This window comes from Micromys minutus, assembly GCF_963924665.1.
Source record: "Micromys minutus genome assembly, chromosome: 11".
Taxonomy (NCBI): Eukaryota; Metazoa; Chordata; class Mammalia; order Rodentia; family Muridae; genus Micromys; species Micromys minutus.
Window position 1 is genome coordinate 48689840 of NC_137980.1, and position 12661 is coordinate 48702500.

Sequence of the window (12661 nt, forward strand, 5' to 3'; positions counted from 1 at the left end):
CACCTCAACTGAGAGACTAAATTCCAGTTGCTTCTGTGAGAGCAACCCTGGCAACAAGAGCCCTAGACAGAAGCACATGGTAGGAGGATATTATCCACAGTTCCCTCCCCACCCCAGAGACTCAGGACTGCCCATAGGACTTAGGTCCAAGAGCTTTGACCAAAACACCCCGCTTTGTCTTTCCCCAAGAATCAGACTCTCAGAGACTGAAATGTCTCTCTTGGGACCTTCTCCTGTCTTTTCTTTTCTCTAATACTGTTTCCATCCCTGGGTTAAGACCCACCAGTAAGGTGTTAACAGTCAGAGATCTTTTTCTACTTTTCTTCTACATAAAGCCCATTCATTCCTGCTGGGACAAGGCAACCAGAAAACAGGTAGCGGGTGTTAAGGGAAGGATGAAGAGAGTTGGGGGGAGATGTGGCCCATGGAGGTGGGGTGAGACCTGGAGGTTAGGGGGATGCCGGGAGGGGGGGGGCATGTTGGGAATCTCTTCCCTCTGAGGGACCAGCCACATGATGGCATAGTACAGAATAGAGTTTATTCAAGTCATGGGAGAATTAAGAGGGTGGTAGAGACAGAGTGGGGGGGAATTGAGAGGTAGAGGAGTAGAGAAGAGGCCAGCCATGAGCACGTGGAGGGAGAAGGGGAAGGGGAGGGAAAGAGGAGGGGTAAAGGGAGGGCAAGGCTGCAAGAGGCCAAGGGGCCTAGAGAGGCAAGAGAGAAAGGAGGAGGCAAGCAGCCCCTTTTATAGTGTCAGGTCACTGGGGCAGAGCATACCTGGCTACTGCCGGGTAATTGAGGGATGGGGTTTACAACATCCCAACAGTGGGGGTCCCCCTCTCTCCTTCCAGAACAGGAACACAAGAGCAAGGATTTGGCCAAGGCCACATGGCTAGGAAGAAGCAACCTAGGGTCTAACAGAGGCATTTTGGCCCAAGGCCCAAGCACCTGATTATGTAACCGCAGTCCTTCCAGATTTCAAGTTGTGCTGAGAGGCTCTTGTCTGGACACCGTGCTTTCATATACAGGGGACAGGGGTGCCCTGAGACTCTGTTCCCAGGGCCTGCCTGCTGGGCTGGAGAAGAGATGAGAGATGGGAACCCGAAAAGTACCAAAGGACAGGTAATGTCACTCTTCCATCTGAGAGGAGGCTTCCATCTGAATGTGGCTTAGGGCAGAAGTTCTAGCGAGTGTCCCCTGTGAGCAGTCATGAGACTGAAAACATAGGGTAGGCCCTCAAGATAGGATCTCTGAGGACTGAGCCAGAACTTCACATTTGTGTGCTGGGACTAGGGAAAGGGGCAGGTCATCCGTGCACGGGACGGGGGGGGGGGACAAAAATGGTTGATGGACCATTTTGGTTTCCCCAAATCCATGCAGACCTCCTCTGACTAGGTTGAGCTCGAGCGTGTCTAAAAAGGTTGAACCCCTCCACAATGCCTCAGGAGAATTGTCACCTTCTCTGTCCCTTGCTGGAGATGTCTGAAGACAGAGCAATTGAGTTTACCCTTTGACCTATTTAGGAGAACTTCAACTTCCTTTAGTGAATGAAAAGGATGGAGGAGGAGGGGGAGGAGAAGGGGAAGAGGAGGATGAGGGGAACAAGGGGGAGGAGGGGGCAAGAGGGAAGAGGATGAAGACAGTGCTGGGATGAAGATGAGGAGAGGTGGCAATGACCAAGGACTCCATCCTGAGCCCAGAGCTCTGGCTACACTCTTTCAGTATTCACTGCTCTCAGCCTGCTGTCTCACATCTGTCTCTTGTCACCCGTGACACCTGTCCAGCAGGTCACACCTGAGATTCCTGAGCCCTGCTCACCCCTGGCCCTTAGCCAAGCTCTCGTCACTATTCAAAGGGGATTCTCTTTCCTACAACTGCTGAGCTTGGGGCCAGGTCCCAGAACCCTGTCCCCCCATTCAGACCCTTGGGACCAGCTGCCAGCTCTGGGTGCTGATACTGGCTGGCCCTGACCTGACAAGCAGACTGGCTCCAAAACCAAGGACCAGGCAGTTTGTAAAAGCCACCTCCTCCCCTCTTCCCTCTGTAGCCGCAGCATTAACAACCCAGGAACAGGTGCACATACCGGGCCCTTTTATTAGTATCTCTTTGAGCCTCTGATGGCAGGTGCTAGGAATAAATCCCAGCCACTGAGGAAAAGGATTTACAGCCCCAAATTTACACGGGCTGCTTAATCATGCCTTTGCCTCAGACAGACTTTCTGGAGAACAATTTGGCCCACGATTTGTCAGCAGGAAAATGGCCTCATATAAACGGTCTGAGGAAATAAATGTTAATCTAGAACTGGTCCTCCTCCCCCTAATTGCCCGGGGAATTTAAAGGGAGACAAACTTATTTACTCACAGCAGGAAGTAAGCTGTAATAAACCATCACCACTGTGGGTAGAAATGGCCCCAGTGACAAGCAGGGGGAGGGAGGGGGATGCAGAGAAGGGGGGCACTCTCCTGCCTAGATGCTCTTGCATTTTAAATGGAGACCTCTTTGAGGGAGATCATAAATGCCAGACTAATGTATCTGTCCCTTCCTGACTCAGGCAGTGGCAGCAGGAGGAGTTCTTGGGAAGGGGGGCGTATTAGGTCACCAAGATGGCCCCAGGAGATGTGGGGACTAGCAGACAGTTGGCAGTGAGCGATCACACACACCCTGGACCACAGTCTAAGCCTTGCAGCTAGAATCCTTGGGGGGGGGGGGGTTGAGGGCATAAGGTAAAGTGTCACCTCACTCAAATGCAGGTCACAAGAACAGGGTAAAACCACCAGGGTTCTGAGCAAGTTCCATGGGAAAGGAGACCCCAGAAGACTTGGTGAGGAAGCAAGACCCACATATCAATCTGAGAGACTCAAGGGCTTCAGTGTGAACAGTCCTTTTCCCATCTCTCAGAGGCCAGAGGCTTGTTTTTCAATATACACACTAATTATTATATGTAGTCCACTGTACTGGCTGGTTTTGTGTCAACTTGACACAAGCTGGAGTTATCACAGAGAAAGGAGCCTCAGTTGAGGAAATGCCTCAGTGAGATCCAGCTGTAAGGCATTTTCTCAACTAGTGATCCAGGGGGGAGGGCCCAGCCCATTGTGGGTGGAGCCATCCCTGGCCCAGCCCATTGTGGGTGGAGCCATCCCTGGCCCAGCCCATTGTGGGTGGAGCCATCCCTGGCCCAGCCCATTGTGGGTGGTGCCATCCCTAGGCTGGTAGACCTGGGTTCTATAAGAAAGCAGGCTGAGCAAGCCAGGGGAAGCAAGCCAGTAAGTAACATCCTCCTTGGCCTCTGCATCAGCTCCTGCTTCCTGACCTGCTTGAGTTCCAGTCCTGACTTTCTTTGGTGATGAACAGCGATGTGGAAGTGTAAGCTGAATAAACCCTTTCCTCCCCAACTTGCTTCTTGGTCCTGATGTTTGTGCAGGATAGAAACCCTGACTGAGACACTCACCATTAAATAAATAGAGACAAATAAGCCGCATGTCAGTAATTCTAGGAGGCAGAGGTAGGAGGATTGTGAGCTCAAGACTAACCTGGCCTACATAAGGACAACCTCTCTCACAAAGAGAAAAAAAGAAGGCTGGGGGGTGGAGTTACTCTCTCCACCTTCCCTGATTCCCCTGCCTTGCCTAAGACATCACCCTGTTTCCAAGTCAGCAAGTTTCTCACCATATCTTTCTCTTCTACTAGTCTCATCTCACACACCATGTATGCGACCTAACACCAACAACCACAGGTGAGCACCCACACCTGTAAACACGGAGAAAAATACATAGTGCTGTTTCACACACTTACAGTTTAACACAATGAAATCTTACTTAAAGGTTCCATTATCGACTTGTTTCCAAAACTCAACTTCATGGCACTGTGTCTGTCAGATAAGCCAGGCCCAACTTGTGTTCACAACACCAGTCCCAACCTCCATAGCTGATCCATGACTGCTAAGTTACCATCCCCCAACAGCCATGTGGGTGGTTCCTAACCTCTCAGTCCCCCATAGAGCTTGCCAGCATCCCAAATCATGGCTCAGACTGAAAGCAAGAGAAAACAGGACTATTTCTTCAGAGGATGGACTGCAGAAATCACAGTCCTGGCTTCTAGCCGATCATGGTGTCTTTTTGGCTACAATCTCCTCCATTCCTGCCTCATCCAAAGTCCATTTTCCCCACCCAGCCAACACCACCACATCTCATCCCACTCTAATGAGGATGGAGGAGATGGCTCAGTGGGTAAAGTGTTAGCTGCACAAACTTAGAATTCACGTAAAATCCAGATGTGGAAGCATGTATTTGCAACACAACACCCCACCCCCAAGCCCTGCACTGAAACACAAGAGTTCCTGTAATATCATGGGCCAGCTAGCCTGGAGTGTGTCACAGTGACCAATAGAGAGAGAGAGAGAGAGAGAGAGAGAGAGAGAGAGAGAGAGAGAGAGAGAGATTTAATCATGGTGGTGTCACACTGGGGCTTGCTCCCAGGATCTTAACTTAGTCAGTACTCTAGTTTGAATCTGAAATGCCCTCTTAAGGCTTGCCCCTCAGCCAGAGGAAGAGAATGGAACCTTAACGTGCTGGAAGAAGTAGGTCACCAGAGGGGAGTCTTTGAAGATGATCTTGTCTGTGATGGTTACTTTTGTCAGCTTGACACAACCTGAAATCACCTGGGAAGTGAGTCTCAGTGAGGGTTTGTCTAGCTCAGGTTAGCCTGTGGGTATGTCTGTGGGGCATTTTCTTGATTGTTAGCTGATGTGGGAAGACTCAGCCCATTGTGGGTGGCGCCAATCCCTAGGCACAATGCCCTGAACTGTTTGAGTAGAGGAAGCTAGCTGAGCCCTTTTAGAAGGTTGCTATCCTCATCCTGAACATCTCAGAGTTGTTTTATTTTTATTACATATAATTAGTGTGTGTGTGTGTGTGTGTGTGTGTTTTGTGTGTTATGTAGTTATGCATATGGAAGTCAGAGGACAACTTGCCAGAGTCCTTTCTGTTCATCTACTATGTTGTCCCAGGGGTCAGCTTGGGTCCTCGGGCTTGGTGGCTCACTGTCAAAGCTTTAAGAAGGTCTTAAGGTAACACCTTGACTTGTCTTGAACCCCAGCTCATGTTTCTTGATAGATGATTTCAATAAAAGACAGTTCATCTTCCAACCAAAAGCCTCACAAATTCTGTCTCTCCGTAATTCAGCAGCTGGCCTCTGTGCTGGTGCACACTGCCCTGGGACGTCCTCAGAGGAGGCTCTGGAAAAGACAGTCCCCTCACCCCATGAGTGTGGTCTGACACTGTGACCCTGGATAGGTCAGAGCCTGAACTTGAATCTTTTCATCTACCCTCACAGCGAGTACTGGGGACCCGTCAGTAGTCTTACCTGGGAGTGTGCCACCAGACAGAAGGGTTCATTGCTCAATGTCCTCACTTCATCTTGTTCAGACATCAGACAAATGACACCCAAGATGGCAGCCTCCTCAACACAAATGTCAAAAATCAGGTGAGGACACACTGTAGGAGACAGAGCAGAGCAGGTGGACGTGTGACCCTGGGGAGCAGGTAGATGACCTGGCCGTGGACCACACTACTGCAGCAAAGGTCATTAGAGGGAGAATAAGCCACCAAGCTGGAGTTGCTATGCAACACTGAGCATGAGTGAGGTCAGGGGTGCCCAGGAGGAGGTGAGGCTGATGGAAGAGAAACTTAGGAACATCAAGACTTGACACCACCCTGAATGACAGCGGGGGCAGGGTATGATCTAGGTTTTATTTCCCCTGGACCCTGCTGAGTCTGTCTCCTGATCATCAGCAGCCTTTGGCCCAGGACTGGGAGCTCCAACTCAATCAGGAAGACTTCCTCTTGCCCCTCCCCAGCTGAAGCACCCTCACCCTCACCCTCACTTCCCGAGCCCTGCTGCGCTGCTGCTATCTCTCCTCCCCCTCCCCCCTCCAAGCCATCCATGCCCTCCCTTCTCCCACTCCTAAACTCACTCACTTCTCAAGATAAATGGCAGCTCCTTCCTGCCCATCCATCATGGCTCCCAGGCCCATCCATTAGCCAACACTCCCCCATCCTGCCCTGGCCCCACGTCCTTGCAGAGGGACGGGGGTCCATTGATCAGAGGCCCATCTGCCGCTTGTCACATCCTGGCGGCCCTGACAGCGGGAGACAGAGCTGTTGCTGGCCCAGGCCAAGGGAGAGGGGAAGTTTCCTCTACACGACTCTTCAAGGCTAGCCATAGCAATCTCAGAGATGTGAGCTGGGATTCAGGTCCCAAGGGACAGACCCACAAAAGTTCCCAGTTCCCAAGGGCCCTCCACAACCAACCAGTTCAACCTGGGCAGAAAAGGATTATGGGAGGAAGGAATAGATCCCCACCAAACTGTAAAAGACCCACAGACTCCAGGGGGCTCATATCACCAGGGCCCACACAGGCTCAGCATGGTTCCCCTAACCTGACTGGTCCAGGTTCTTACCTTCCTCTCACCATCCTTCTCCCCAGTGGGAGACCTAGAAGGTTGTCAGTAGGGACCAGTCAACCTCGGAAGCCTTCAAATCACTCTTCCCTGAGCTCTCCGGGGCTCCCTTAGACAGTAGCCCCTGTGGACTGCACGAGCTACGTTTCTGATGCTGCGATAAAACACCAGGACCAAAACCAACATATGGAGCTAGGCATGGTGACACATGCCTCTAATTCCTGCTCCGGGAAGGCAAAGGCAGGTTGGTCTCTGTGAGTTTGAAGCCAGCCTGGTCTACAAAGCAAGTCCAGGATTGCCAGGGCTGTTAAACAAAGAAACCTATCTCAAAACACCACACACACACACACACACACACACACACACACACACACACACACACACAGCAACTAACAGGAGAAAGACTTTGCTGAGGGATAGGGTTGGCATGACAGGGAGGTATAGCAGCAGACAGCAGACCTGGCAGTGAAAATAGGAAGTGGAGAAATCACATCTTTAACCACAAACACAAAGGAAAGAGATGAAACTGGAAGGAGGCTAAGATGAGGCTAAGAACCTCAAAGCCCACACACACCCCGGTACTAAAGTTGCACTGCTTCCTTACGCAGCACTGCCCATGGGAGACATTTACATTCAAACCACCGCATAGGCCAAAGCAAATGCAATACAACAGAGACATGGGTTAAAAGACGGACTCTCTAAAACAGATGACGAAGGATGTTCTGGATACTAGAAAAGACAGCAAAGGTTCTTCCTTAGAGCCTCTGGCAGGAATAAAGATTCACTACATCTTGGCTACATCCCGTGAGACCCATGCAGACTCTGACTTTAAAACTGTAGAGGGTAGCCGGGCGTTGGCGGCCAAACATCTTCAATACCAGCACTTGGGAGGCAGAAACAGGCAGATGTCAGTGGGTTTGAGACTGGCCTGCCCTACATACTGTAATGACGTGTCTTGGGTGGATGTTGAGTCTTAGGAAAGAAACACTGCCTCTTTTGGTTTCAGTTCTTTTGTGTTTTGTTCGGGTTTTTGTTTCAGACAGGGGCTCACTCTAACTCAAGACTGGAAACAAAGAAACTCACTTTGTAGCCCAGGCTGGTCTCAGCAACTCTATTAGCCTCCCAGCTGCTTATAGGTGCAAACCATTCCACTCAGCTAAATTTGGAATCTTTTATAGAGCCCTAATGGTGGAAAGGCAGAACCAGAGAACTATTTGTCCCTTAGTATCCTTTAAAATAAATGTCTTTTCAAGCAATTCCCCATACAAAGGGAAGGCAAGGGACCTGCCTACCTCCATGCTGGGGAGCCGTGAGCTCATCACTGTTCCAAGCCCCCTCTTCTCTCTGATGTGGGCAGGAGATGGGCCCTCACCTGCCTTGTCCCCAAAGAAAGGTTTGACCCTTTTCTAGGCCACCATGACTCAGCCAAGTTTGTGACAGAACTTTATTCTGAAGTAAAAAATGGTATGTTCTTCTTAAAAAGGAAATTGACAAGCAACAGTCAAACCTCTGCTTTGTGCCAATTATGTATGAAGTCAGATGTGTGTCATCAGGGTACTCATCCGTGTGTGTGTGTGTGTGTGTGTGTGTGTGTGTGTGTGTGTCTGTGTGTGTTTGTGTCTGTATGTTTCTCTGTGTCTGTGTGTGTCTGTGTGTGTTTGTGTCTGTGTCTGTGTGTGTCTGTGTGTATGTTTGTGTCTGTGTGTGTGTCTGTGTGTGTCTGTATGTCTGTGTGTGTCTGTATCTGTGTGTTTGTGTCTGTGTCTGTGTGTGTGTCTGTGTGTATGTTTGTGTCTGTGTGTGTCTGTGTGTCTGTGTGTCTGTGTTTGTGTCTGTGTGTTTGTGTCTATGTCTGTCTGTGTGTCTGTGTGTGTCTCTGTGTGTGTTTGTGTCTGTGTGTGTGTCTGTGTGTGTCTGTGTCTGTGTGTTTGTGTCTGTGTCTGTGTGTGGGTCTGTGTGTATGTTTGTGTCTGTGTGTGTCTGTGTGTCTGTGTTTGTGTCTGTGTGTCTGTGTGTTTGTGTCTATGTCTGTCTGTGTGTCTGTGTGTGTCTCTGTGTGTTTGTGTCTGTGTGTGTGTCTGTGTGTGTTTGTGTGTTTGTGTCTATATGTCTGTGTCTGTGTGTATGTTTCTCTGTGTGTGTTTGTATCTGTGTGTCTATGTATATGTGTCTGTGTGTGTGTTTGTATCTGTATGTCTATGTCTGTGTGTGTCTGTGTGTCTGTGTCTGTGTGTGTCTGTGTGTGTGTTTGTGTTTGTGTGTGTGTCTGTATGTGTCTGTGTGTGTGTTTGTGTTTTTGTCTGTGTGTGTCTGTGTGTCTATGTGTGTGTTTGTGTCTCTGTGTGTCTGAATGTGTCTGTGTGTGTGTTTGTGCCTGTGTGTGTCTGTGTGTGTGTGTCTATGTGTGTGCAATTACAATAGAATTTGTAGGTAGCACCCTTGAATCCACATGATCCCAACATGCAGTGAAGTTTGCCCTAAAGACTCCCAGCGCTAACAGCATCCCTGACAACCGAGACCTCCCCATCCCAGGGGACCCTGTCTTGGTGGCAGCTTCAGAATCTTATCTCAGCAGGATCCCCAGGTGATCCCAGTAGAAGCTGGCACTCAGAAGCATCACCTAAGAACCAAAATAGTCTCTGCAGACCCTCCTTCTCCCCGGATATCCAGCTACTGCTGATCCCCGCCAGACCAAGTTTCCCTCCTGCTGTCCCAGCCATGGCTTCTGCTAGAAACATCATGTCAGAGAAAAGAAGAAGAAGAAGGAGGAGGAGGAGGAGGAGGAGGAGGAGGAGGAGGAGGAGAAGAAGAAGAAGAAGAAGAAGAAGAAGAAGAAGAAGAAGAAGAAGAAGAAGAAGAAGAAGAAGAAGAAGAAGAAGAAGAAACAGAACGGAGTGATGGGAACCTTTCATTCACAACAGCAGTTTGCGGTGATTTCTATCCCAGAGTGCCTTCTCGTCCATTCTGAGAGTGTCTTCTGCCATGTGCTGGGATGAACAGGCACCATGCACAGGGCAAGTGTGGCCTCCCACAGCTTAGCTGCTGGTAGGCAAGACACCGAGCACCCAGGCCAACGCTCGAGAAACTGTAAGGTGTGGTGGGTAATAGAAACAACACCCACAGAAGACAAGGTTGAGGGATGAAAGACATACAGTCTACCCATAGAAGGAGCTTGCTGTCCAGGGATGAGCCACCATGACGGAAGCCACATAGCTATGATGCACGCTTTGTCCCAGAGGCTCTTGCGTTAGAAGCTGAGTCCCCAGTGTAACGATTTTGAGAGGTGGAAAATCACAAAATGTAAAAACCCTCAGAAGCTTGCTAATTATGTAACTTTAAGAGATGGAGCCTATGTAGGGTTAATCAGAGTGTGTGACCTTAGCTCTCAAGGGTCAGGACTGCTTACCCGCTCTTGATCATTTTCAAGTGTGTCCTCTTTTGCACCCCCCCTCCCAAGAGTCACTCATGCTCCTGCCACGTGACGTCATCGTCATGTTACGGTACAAATGTGACAGCCCCAAGCTTAAACTTGCCAGCTTCCAAAACTGTGATTCTACATAAACCTATTTCCCTTTCCAATTTCCCAGCCTCTAGCATTTTGTTACAGTGACAGCAAGCCAGGACACATGGCTGAAGCAAAACTCCTAGCGCTGAGCCAAAGGTTGACTGCTCCAGAAATACAAGTGATACCAGCGCGGCTGGCTGGGCTGGAGAGCTGTGAGCAGGACAGAGAGACAGATGGGTCCAGGCAAGGCCTGGCAAAGCAACCACAGCTTGCTCACTGAGTATACACGGGAGCATATGGAGGGTCCTAAGCCAGGAGTTTTAGTCTCTGAATAGTCTTTCTGGACGCTGAGAAGGGAAGAGGTTAGAAACAACCCATGTCTGCTGCACAAAGGTCAGACTTTGAAGCCAGGTGATCAGGCAGTAGGATTGGGGTTAGGGTGAAATAGGGTAGGCCCTGTCCCAGCTCTGTGCGGCCGGCGATGGGATTTGCACGTTAGCCATAAGGTGGGCTGGAAGAAGAGAACAAGTTGTCTTACCCAGCCTTGCAAGATGTGTGCTGGACAGCACCACATGCTTAATGCAGAATATTAAACCAAAAGAATAAACCCGAAAGGGCCAGCTACCCATCATCGGCGTCACTGCAGTGTTCGAGTATGCGGGAGAGAGATGGGGGAGAAAGAGAAGCCGAACAGTTTGAGCTCTGTGAGGAGGAGCAGAACTGGAGACATAAAGGCGGTGAGAAAACGGCTTGTGTGAGCAGCCTGCACTGCCGTCTGAGGCCAGGGAGAAGTCCCAGCCCCTGTCTGGGTCTGTGGCCATGCAGCAGCAGGGGGTCTATATGGATGTCTGTGGCCCATGTTACCACCAAAGGCCATGTGGAATTGTCAGGCACCGGGATTTCACGGGACTATACAGAGTTTTATGCAGAGCTGCACAAGAGCTGACCCCACCCCTCACAAAGAGCGGGCCCCACCCCTCGCAAAGAGCTGGCCCCACCCCTCACAAAGAGCTGACCCCACCCCTCGCAAAGAGCGGGCCCCACCCCTCGCAAAGAGCTGACCCCACCCCTCGCAAAGAGCGGGCCCCACCCCTCGCAAAGAGCGGGCCCCACCCCTCGCAAAGAGCTGGCCCCACTCCTCACTGACAGCAGCACTCCGGAGAGCTGGTCCGACCCCTTGCCAGGAGCGTAACTCAGGAGAGCCGCCATGTACCTCACCTGGGCAGCACAGTAGAGCTGGCCCTATGGCATGGGCACTGGTGAGCTGACCCCAAGGCTGTGAGAGTGGGAGAGCTGTCCCCAACCCTGGCTGGCCTCGGCATTGGGTGAGCTAGCTGGGACAGTACTGGAGAGCTGGCCCTGGTGGTGTGGGAGTGGGAGAACTGGAGGGCTGACCAACTCAGCTACCACCCCGACCCGGATTCAGGGCTTTGAGTTGACCCACCCCCAGATCTACTCCATCTATGAGCTGCTGGAGGTTGCTCTTGCAAACTGCAGGACCTCCATGACACAGAGCAACAAGAGGAAATCACAGAGGCACCGCCGTGAAGACTCATTATAGAGAGTGTAGCAGAAGCCCAGAGGCCTTGAACTAGACCAACGATTAATTGCAATGAATATTTGCAAGTAAAGATGTTTGAACAAAAGAGTATCCTGTGGGACACCCCACAGCTTTCAAGCCAGATGTCTGTCCTTCCTTCCTTCCTTCCTTCCTTCATTCCTTTCATTTGTTTGGGGGATTTTGCAGGGGAGGAAGCTGCAGGGCAAAGGACGGATATGAAGGGACAGGGAGATGGGTGGAATCGGGGTGTGTGATGTGAAATTCACAAAGAACCAATAAAAAGCGAAAGATACAACTTAGCAGAAACCTGAGTCGCTAGAGCACCAGTTCTCAACCTGTGGGCCGCGACCCCCTTAGGGGTCACATATCAGATTATCCCACATATCAGATGTAGAAAAATTACGGTTTTGAAGCGGCAACAAAATAATTTTGTGGTCGGGGTCACCACGACAAGAGGAACTGTATTAAAGAGCCACAGCATCAGGAAGGTTGAAAACCTGCTGTAGGACTGGATTTCCCTGCCCGAGGCAGTCATCTAGGAACTAAATGGGCCTGTGTTCCTTTACCTTCCAATGGTGGGGCAGGAATGCTGGGCGTAACCCTTGCCAGGAGGTCTTTGTCTCAGGACATCTTTCTCTGGGGAGTCATCTGCACCCTGTTTTTCAGTCAGGCACACTTGTTACTAAAGACAATCCTGCATGGCTCGTAGACGTCCAGCAGGGGGCAGTACTGCCATTCTAGGATCACATTTATGCAAAGTTTTGGGAGTGGCGCCCCCCAGAGGGTGGACAGGAAGAGAGGCACTTGATTGGATAGGGAGTCGCCTAGGAGACACATTTCTAAGCATGTCTGTGAAGGAGTTTCTATAGAGGTTGAACTGAGCATGGGAGATCTGCCTGGTATGCAGTCAGAGTAAGAACTCTGAATTGGATAAAAATGGAAGCAGGTGGCACCCTATCATTCATCCCTCTCAGCTTCCTCAAGTCTCTCCATCCTACATCCGCAGCTGGTGCTGCCCTCACCATTGTGCATGATATACTGGACCCTCAGTCGTGAACAAAGTACATCCCCTTCCTTAAAATGCGTCACCGGGAGTATTTCAACACAGCAGTGAAGAAAGCAACTACAACAACCGCCC